Genomic DNA, 9,440 nt, shown 5'->3' on the forward strand with positions numbered 1-9,440 from the left:
ATGTGAGATTAATCTGATTGCAGATTAATAAATATGTGCTAAACATTACTACACCTGATGTCCACGATTTCAAATTTCAGATGTACATATGTCAGGGAGGACAGGATATCAGGAGGCAGGACCCCCAGGGAGGTGTTGGACTCTGGTGAAATGGAGAGGGCCATGAGCCTAGGAGAGCCAGGGTCTAGCTTCTGCATTAATTCCCAATCAAGCACCTTTTCACCAGAGGGCCCCTCTAAGGAGTTTGCCTGACTACATTTTCTCTCATCTTCTGCATGGACACCACACCTAGTCCTCAGCTTCCTTGCAGGTCTTTCCCTTGGATTCCACTGGGGTAGCTCCCACCCGGGCATCTCCTGGCCATGAGGATTGCAGCCAGCATGGCCACATCTAGCACTTTGTGAAAATCTATAGGCCTTGGCCACAGCTCCAGCCCGCTTGCCTTGCAGCCAAAAGTGAAAAGGGTGAAGTTTCTGCTGGGAATCAGGAGGAGAGGTGAACCCCAGCAAAGGAAACATGCTCATCCCCAGGAGCAACAAGTGTAAGGCCTGGGGCACCGGATGCCAGCTGCCGGGGACAGAGGCCCTCATAGGCCTCCCTGTGTCTGCCACCAGGAAGGTCACCACCTGGGTTACCCCTTGCTGCTTTCCCCCCAGTTGCCTCCTCTAATGAAGATCCAAACACTTCATGGCCCAACACCCAGGGCAGCATGGCACCTTCTTTGGGGTGCCATGGCTCCAGCTGATTCCCCTCATGTCACTGTAGGCATGGATGGCAGGCAAGGCATAGTGGTACCTCTAGCAAGTCCAGGGCTTGTTGCGAGGCCCCTGCCACAACCCAAGTGGCAGAAGCAGCTTCCAGGAAGGTCAGGTGGGTGGGCTAGCATGCTGAGACCCAATGGGGGTTACACAGCCACCCCCCACTGTGGTAGCAAAGCCAGGGACTCAGGGCTGGGGCCCTCCCAGGCCTCCCCTCCACATTGGCCCTAGGTGCTGAGGTTCAGGGAGGGTGCGGTCTCTGTACACCTCTAACCCCTCAAGGACACAATCCCTTCTGTTGTATCAACGTTCAGAGGCAGGATGGTTCCTGATCCTGCCCCTATGCCGGTCCAGCCCGCTGCCCACTGACCTTTGGCAGAGCGCCTCCTCCCCTGAGGCTCCGGCAGCTGACCAGGCCAGAGCAGCCACCTGGAGGACAGCCAGGGAGTATGCTCGTGTCCACACTGGAGCCCTGCTCTTCCACCACAGCCCCAGGCGGGAACCGTGCGATGCAGAGGATGCTGGGGGCAGCGCAACAAAAGGGTCAGGGATGGCGGGTGGTGTAGGCACCTTCAACTTCCCGGGGAGCGGTGTGGCGAGTGGAGGTGTGTGGAATTGGGGTGGCTGAGGTTCGGTCCGCGGAACAGATGGGAATGCTGCGGGCCCTCCGGTTAGGGTGGCTGGGAGTGAGTAGCAGCGGGGTCCCTGCCAACACAAGCGAGCGCAGCGGGACCGTGGAACCTGCACAAGCCGCGCTCAGCTCGCAGGCCATGGTCAAGCACTCAGGCGCTGAGTACTCCAGGTGCCCCGTGGACGGGTGTCCATTGGAAGGGGGAGGTGCCCTGCCAGCACGAGAGAGGGCAGAGGGGCAGCAGAACCTGCAGAAGCCGCTTGCTCACCTCCAGGGCCCCTGCCGAGCGTTGGGAGCCTGGGCCACCGGGACGATCAGGCGATCAGCGCTCCAGTTGCCCCGCCGAGCAGGGGGTTGGAGGGTGGCGGGGGTGTGTGTGTGTGTAAGGAACCCTGCCAGAACTAGCGAGGACTGCGGGTGCTGAAAACTGCAGATACCAGGCTGAGCCTGCAGGCCATGGCCAAGAGCTCCAGGCCTGGGCCATCAGCACTGTCAGACACTGGGTGCTCCAGGTGCTCCACCGGCAGCCAGGAGCAGCAGGCGCTGAAAGGTACCGGCATAGGCAGGGACTAGGAAAGGCACGGTAAGCCAGCGCACAGACCCCTGATGGTCTTCACAGACCAGGAAGGCCTGCTCCGTACCACAGGGCCTGTGGAAGAGAAAAAGGTCCCCCGGTGTAATGGCTATTTTAATTACCATGGATGATGATTCCCAGAGAGAGATAGGTCACATGTTTCATAAGAGGTAAAAAAAAATTCAAACTTAATGGTTTAACTTAAAACCAAATTCTACTGGAAGTTACATTCTGAAATAATGTCTTTTACAAAAATTGGGAGTAAAATAGGTGATTTTTGTTAAGAATATCTAAAATAAGGAATAAAATCTGTTAAGCTACATTTCAAGTTTGTTACCAGAGCAAAGCTAATTGATTTCTGACTCATTCTGTTGAACTTTATATTCACTGTATAATAACTTTATGTATTTATAATTAAAAATAAATGGTTATACCTATAATGTAAGCTAACTTAGTATTTGGTAGTCTTTATATTTTATTTGGTTTAATGCTGTGTTCATATATTTTATTTATTTTTAGGTATATAAATGTTTTCTTCTTTATTTCAAAATATTAAGAGGGTACACAGATTTTCACTGCATAGATAGCTTTTATAATGCGTTAGTTGGTTCTCTAAGTTTGCCCCTCCCCTGAATAGTGTTCATTAGGCAGGTTCCTACTCCTTTTCTTTTCTCTCTCCCTGTTTTTGATTTCCAAGAAATTTTTTTTTAAATTAGGGTCAGGGTAAAGGCCTTTCCATTTGATTTTTTTTTTTAATTGTTGGGGATTCCTTAAGGGTACAAAGAACGAAGTCACGTGGATTGCATTTGTTAGATAAGGACTGTCTTATAATTGTGTCCAACCCCCCAAAAGTGTTCCACACACTGTATGGAACTCACCCCCAAGAAATTTTATTTTTTATTTTTTTCAGTACCTTTTGGCAAGGTAGTTTATTTTTATTTTTTATTTCAGATTAATATGAGAGTACAAACGATTAGGTTACTATGGTTGCATTCCTTAGCTAAGGTCCCTGTTGTAGTTGTGCCCCTCACCCAGGAGGTGTCCGTATACCTCACATTGTGCTCATTAGGTGAGTGCATACCAATCCACCTCCCCTCTAGCCCCTTTCCCCCAACTTGAATTACATTCAGTTTTTCTCTCATGTGGGCATGTATTACTTCATCTACTGGCTTTATATTAGTCTTGAATACATTCGTTACTTGCTTTCCTATTCTTGTGATATGTTACTAAAGAGAACATTCTCTAGCTCCATCTAGGTTAATACAAAGGATGTAAAGTCTCTATCTTTTTTGTGGCTTAATAGTATTCCATTGTATACTATTGTATATCATGGTTAATGGGCACTTTAGTTGATTCCACATCTTAGTGACTATAAATTGAGCTACAATAAATAATCTAGTACAAATGTCCTTATAATAAAATGATTTTTTTTCATCTGAGCATACATAATACATAGTAATGGGATTGCAGGATCAAATGGAAGATGCATTTTGAGTTCTTTGAGGATTCTCCATACTTCTTGCCCAAGAGGCTTTATTATTTTGCAATCTCACCAACAGTATAAAAGTGTTCTTTTCTCTCCAGATCCACACCAGCATCTACAAGCAATGGGCTGTTCTCATTAGGGGTGTTATGCCACAACTAACAACTTGCCAAGGGTTTTCAACATTCCCCATTTAAGGCAGGAAGCTCAGTTGAAAGAGTTTAGTAATAACTGCAAAACCCCAGCTTCCCCTTGTAAGGCCTCCTCTTTCCAGGTGCTCGCTCTTGTCAAATTTGGCTTGCATTAAGGACTCTCCATCCTACTGAAAGCCTCTTATAAAAGGTTTCCACCCCTGCTTCTAGGGGTCAAGAGACTTTAAGGTGTGAGCCAACTCTTGGCCCAGCTGATCAATAAAGGACCCTTGCTTAATTCAGACTCAGTGTGCTGGAGTTTCTCTATTCCACTCACTTTGGCTATAACAAGGGTAGGTGATATCTCAGGCTAGTTCTGATTTACATTTCTGATGGTTAGGGACAATGAGGTTTTTTTTCCCCTATGTTTGTTAACTATTCATCTGTCTTCTTCACGGAAGATTCTGTTCATGTCTCTTTCCCAGTGATAGTTGGGATTGTTTACTCCTTTTTTGTTGATTAATTTGAGTTCTCTATAGATTCCAGTTACCAACCCTTTGTCAGATTGGTAACATGACAGTATCTTTTCCCAGTCCGAAGGTTGTGTAGTTGCTTTCATTGTTGTGTTCTTATCTGTGCAGAAGCTTTTTATCTTAATTTTGAGTCCCATTTACTTATTTTTGTTGTTGTTGCAATTGCCAATGGAGTATTCTTCATAAACTTTCCCCAGGCAGATGCCATTCCCAGAGCTCCTCTGCTCTGGCTGCACCTTGAGACCAAAAAAGAGATGTGAGGAATGCCTGGCATCCAGGGTCTGGTTGGAGGAGGGTGGGGAATTCCAGAACTGAGGTGAGTAATTCTGGGCCCCCTGCTTAGAGGGCAAGTGCAGACTCGATCTGGGGGGGGGGTGGCACCCTAGGTGGGCGTTAAGTGGAGCCTGGCGGTGCTACCCTGTAGCTGAGAGGTTCTCCCCCACACCCACATGGTTCACACCTTCCCTTGCACACCCTAGCTGCACTCTGTCCCACCACATTCCTTGGCACCCACATGCTATAACACACCATTCATGGAGCTGGTGTCTTGGTGGTAGCTGAGCTCTCATCAGAAGGCCTCTGCTTATGAATGTTTTCAGAGATGATGCATGGTTCCTGACATCCATCTTGGTGGTGGCCACATTGATGTGCTGCAGAAACACCTACCTGCACAGAGGTGGGGGGATAGGCAGGGGTGTGGAGCAGGGAGCAATGCGGGCACAGGCCTGAGCAGGTCCCCTATGGCCTGTCTGGAGAAAAAGGATCAGAGAGCAGAGCACCATGTGGGTGATGACAGACAGTGTGTGCACCACGGCCACAGCAGCCTTGGGGTTGTCATGGTGTGGGATGTACTCCTGGTAGGACTCTTAAGTTTAGAGGCTCTTCCAGCTCAGGGTCTTAGAACTTCACCAGTGACACCGGTCACACACTGCTCCAGTCAGGTAGCCACGGGGCAAGTGGAGTCTGGTGGAGGACATGCATGAAGGGGTGGTGTGACAGGCTCAGTGGATCAGCCCTGTCTGGAATTGGTCCACATGGCCAAGATGGGCCAGGCTGGACCCAGATCCCAGAGGGTCTCTCAGGTCCTAGAGGCCTGGACTCCAGCCTGGAGGCAGTGGGATTATGTCGGTAGTGATGGGCAAAAAAATAGGATTTCTGTGGAGGGGAGTGTGCCACTGCTGTGAGGAGGGGTTTTGGGACAGCAAGCAGGGTTGGAGGGAGGCACTAGGCAGAGAGGAGCACACTGGACATAGCTGTGCCTCCCTGCACAGGCTGAACCCTTGAGGGAACTGTGAAATGAGCAGGAGGTTGTCTGTGCTGGAGTGGGCAGGGGGCCACTGTATCACTTGAGGGAGAAGGCACAAGTGGGCCCAGAGGTGGACAAGGAACAAGGGTCCTGAGATGTGGCCACAGAAAAAAGGGAGGAAGCTGTGGGTGATCCTAGGAAGGGAGACCAGATGGGTCCCTTGGCCCAGATGGGCTGTCTACCCTCTAGGCTATAACTGTGGATCCCTAGAGACTCCACTAGGGGTTAGTAGGCACCCCACCTGCCTCTGTTCTCAGTCATGTGAAGGCAGTCCACTTTGGGATGCCTCCCACCGGGCATGAACTCCTGGTTGGTTTCCTCCAGTTGTTTCCAGTCAGGAGGACTATTCCCCCAACAGCCGTTCGGGATACTTGAGTGAACCAGATAGCAAATGTGATTGGAGGAAAGAGCCAAGAGATTCCTGGGTGGTGTCTTCCTCAGGGGCACGTCTGTCCATGCAGCTGGCCAACCCTGGAGAACCCACACCCCCACTGGCCCTGAGGTGGGCAGTCATCTCAGGCCTGTGCAGATGGTTCCCAGGCTCACTTGTCCTTGGCAGGACATGCCACATTTCTGCTGAACTCACACTCAGTTGGGTTTTGTGTGTGTTGCCATTTGAGGGCTGGCCTCATGCCAGACACACTGTTTTAGGGACTTGGAATAACAGTTAACATAACACTGAAAAATCTGGGCACTTGAATTCTAGAAAGTCTCCTCAGATCTGCCTTCTTCCCAGTGGAACTGCTGAGGTGTATCTCTGGAGAATGTTTGGAAAATGCCCAGTGCTGTGTCTAGGGAGGTTGGCAGGTCTCCTCTTTGCTCACCAAGCAATGGTGAGGAAGCCCTGTGTGTGGTGGAGATTACCTGTTTGTGGGCCCTGTGGGGTGGCCTACAAGCAGGAACAATGTGCTCGTGGTGGCAGGGAGGGGGTCCTGCCCTGGGAGGGGACTGGCATTGTGGATGGCTGTGGTGTGTGCAGGAGCCAGCTGCTTTGCGTGGTCTTCACCACAAAGTTGACAGTGTGAGCTGAGTCCATCCCAGAGACTGTGTCAGGCTCCTTTGGTTGGATTAAGTGTTGTGGGGGAGTAAGTTGGGGTATGCCAAGGAAGGAGAAGGCTGGAGCCGCCCTGGACAGCTGCTTTCCTTTGCCTTTCAGCTTTTCCACATCACCAGGAAACTTGGGGCAAAGGCTGTTGGAGAAGATCATGAAGATATGACCTTCTGTGGGTAGTTTGTGGCCAGCAAGGACCAGGAGTCCATTCAGCCCACGGTCCAGCACAACATGGCCTTTGGTGCTTGCTCCATCCTGGACTACGGTGTGGAGGGGAATCTGAGCATTGAGGAGGTAGAGCACAAGGAGATGAAGTAAGGCCTGCCTGACACCACACAGGTGCATGCTGAGGGTGACCCCAAATTGCCTCAGGGCTGTTGGGAGATGATGGAACCATGTCTGCTGCTGGTTTCAGCCTGGGCTGGGTGGAGGTAAAGGAGGGGAGAGTGTGGTCTGCCCCTTGTTGATGGCCCTCCTGGCTTCTGCCTGAGTTCTTGCATTTTCATCATGCCTATGACAGCTTTGAGCTTGCAGGTATGCTTGAGGCCTGAGGATGGTTTAGGATTGGGGTCAGGCAAACTGTGGTTCCTGGCGCTGCCCAGTCTCTGGCTTGGTCTTGTATGGTTTGCAGGCTAAGAATGTTTTTTACATTTTCAAATGGTTAAAGGAAATCAAAACAAGAGTAAGTACTATTTTGTGGCACATGAAAGTTGTGTGGAATTCATTTTGGCATGGAAATGGTTCCAGGACCTCTTCCCTGGGCAGTGAGTATAGGGAGAACAGTCGGGTACCTCCTCTACTCCTCCTGTCAGCAGGAGAGAACAACAGGCTGATGCTTCCCTCTGCTTCCAGGAGACGTGGCGGGCGCATGAAAAGTATAGGCAAGACAACCCTTTCTTTGTGAAGTGTCTATGCTGGTGCCCATTTACCTCCAGGCCAGGCCCTTGCTGAGATTTGGGGCCCTGGAACCCTGACAGCAGTTGTGCGAGGCATACATGAGAATTGGAGCACTCCACGGTGGACCCTGTCAGACTTGGTGTTTACTTTGCCTCCCCCCAGTCTGGCTGCTGTTGGGTGGGGGTGGGGTTTAAGACAGTCACATGAGGCCTCCAGCCCGGGGGACGGAACGTCCCTGCTTCTTACTTCAGCAGGCAATCAGGGGAGGATTGGGCTGGGAAGCCCAGCCTCTGCCTTAAGATCTGCTACTTTGTTAACCATTGTGATAAAAATGTGTCAAATGGTCTATGAAGCAAGTGTATGATGCCCCATGATCATATCAATGTATACAGTTATGATTCAATAAAAAAAAAAAAAAGATCTGCTACTTTGAAGGTGCTCCAGCCCGGGGACCCCTGTTTTTCTAGCAGTCTGTGATGCCTGTTGAATAATTAGTGGGTTGTGAGTCCTCAGCTAAGGGTTTGCTGGTTTCACTATGGGGCTTTTCCTTTCAGGTGCCTCTGGTATGAGACTCCTTTACCAGGTACCTGCCTGGCTTCCTCCCGGCCCCACAGGGAAGTTCAAGGTGGGTCAGCCTGCACCCTGCCAGAGGCTGCCCTCCAAGCCCCCATAGCATGCCCTTGGGAGCCTGAGTCTTTGTCTGGTCAAGGCTATACCTCCCTAGGCCCCTCTGCTGCTGGTGGCCACAGTCTGCAGGAGCCCTGTTTGGATTATTAGACAGGAATGGCAGTCCCTTCCCATCTGCCTCGGCCCTGGGAAGTGTCGGTCCTGTGTCTATACCCTGGTGTGGTTCACCTGGCTCACTGGGTGGACCAGCCATGTAGACCCCAGTGTGGGGAACTCAGACCTGAGTGTCCATCTCCCTAACGCACATTCCTTTCCTCAGGTCCATACACTCAACTTTTGGGAGAGCTGCAGAGGTCACTGCCCTGAATTAAGGCCATTGGGGCTGGGGCCTAAGTATGAGCAGCACAGGAAAGATAGAGGTGTCTGAATGTCTGTCTGGTGAGACCAGTAGTGCTCCTAAGGAAGGAGGAGGTGACAGGAGGCTGAGGGTATGCCCACCTGGAGGAGGGGGTGGACTGAATTTCCTGGAGGTTTGTGAGAATGCAGAGGCCAGGGCTCAACCCCAGCCCATAAGAGCCCCATGGAGCAAGGGGCCAAGGTGTCTTCCTGATGGTGGTGCTGTGATGGTTCCCTGGTGGTGTAGACAGCGGGCATCTGGCTGTGCAAGCCAAGGGCTGGCTGGAGGGGGCCTGAACCTTGATCCACAGGCTGATCTAGGGGAGTTTGGAAGGCTGTGGTCCTCCCAGTCCCATTTGTTTCAACCAGGTACCAGGCCACAAGTTGCCTTGCCCCACCATTGCACTCTCTTTCCTCCCCATGTCCCAGGCAGTGACTGTGTGTGAGTGCATTTGTGTGCACCTGTGCCCTTTTGCAGCCTGTGTTCTGGGTTTCTGGTCAAGGCTTAGGCCACGTGTAGGAGAAGCTGAGAAAACATGGAGTGAGACCTTGGCGTGTGAGGACGCCAGGAATTAAAGGAAGATGAGGCAAAAGCCTATAGCACCAGGTATTGCCAGGCAGTCACCCATCTAAGTACTAACTAGGCCTGACCCTGCTTAGCTTCTGAGATCAGATGCCATCAGGTGCGTTCAGGGTGGTACAGCCATATATGACCCACCCTGCCCCGCCAAAGAGGCAGAGCTGGGCAGCTCAGGCCCCATTCGTGCACATCCCACAGCCAGGCCTGCACACTGCCCAGGAAAAGGCAGCGGAGAGCCTCTGTCCCCGAAGAGGCCCAGGCTTGCAGGACACTCTCCTGCCATGGGGGTTGTGGGGGCAGGCTGCACAGGCCCCCCTAGCCTGGGTGGTGCGGGTCAACACCTGTCACCACTGATCATCGCACATCTTCTCTCTGCCTGTAGAGACAGCTGCAGTTGCCCTGTCCTGCTGGCTGTCCGGTGGGCCTTGCCAGAGGCCTAGGTAACATCAAGGGGGCCAGTGAGGCAGTACCCC

At 51.5% G+C, this 9,440-nt stretch overlaps 1 pseudogene; it reads right to left on the reverse strand.

Annotated features, from left to right (window-relative positions):
• Window positions 1-8,979: 8,979 nt before the first annotated feature.
• On the reverse strand, window positions 8,980-9,098 carry LOC128595059 (uncharacterized; annotated as a pseudogene).
• Window positions 9,099-9,440: the final 342 nt, after the last annotated feature.

The sequence above is a fragment of the Nycticebus coucang genome, chromosome 9 (assembly GCF_027406575.1).
Source record: "Nycticebus coucang isolate mNycCou1 chromosome 9, mNycCou1.pri, whole genome shotgun sequence".
Classification (NCBI taxonomy): domain Eukaryota; kingdom Metazoa; phylum Chordata; class Mammalia; order Primates; family Lorisidae; genus Nycticebus; species Nycticebus coucang.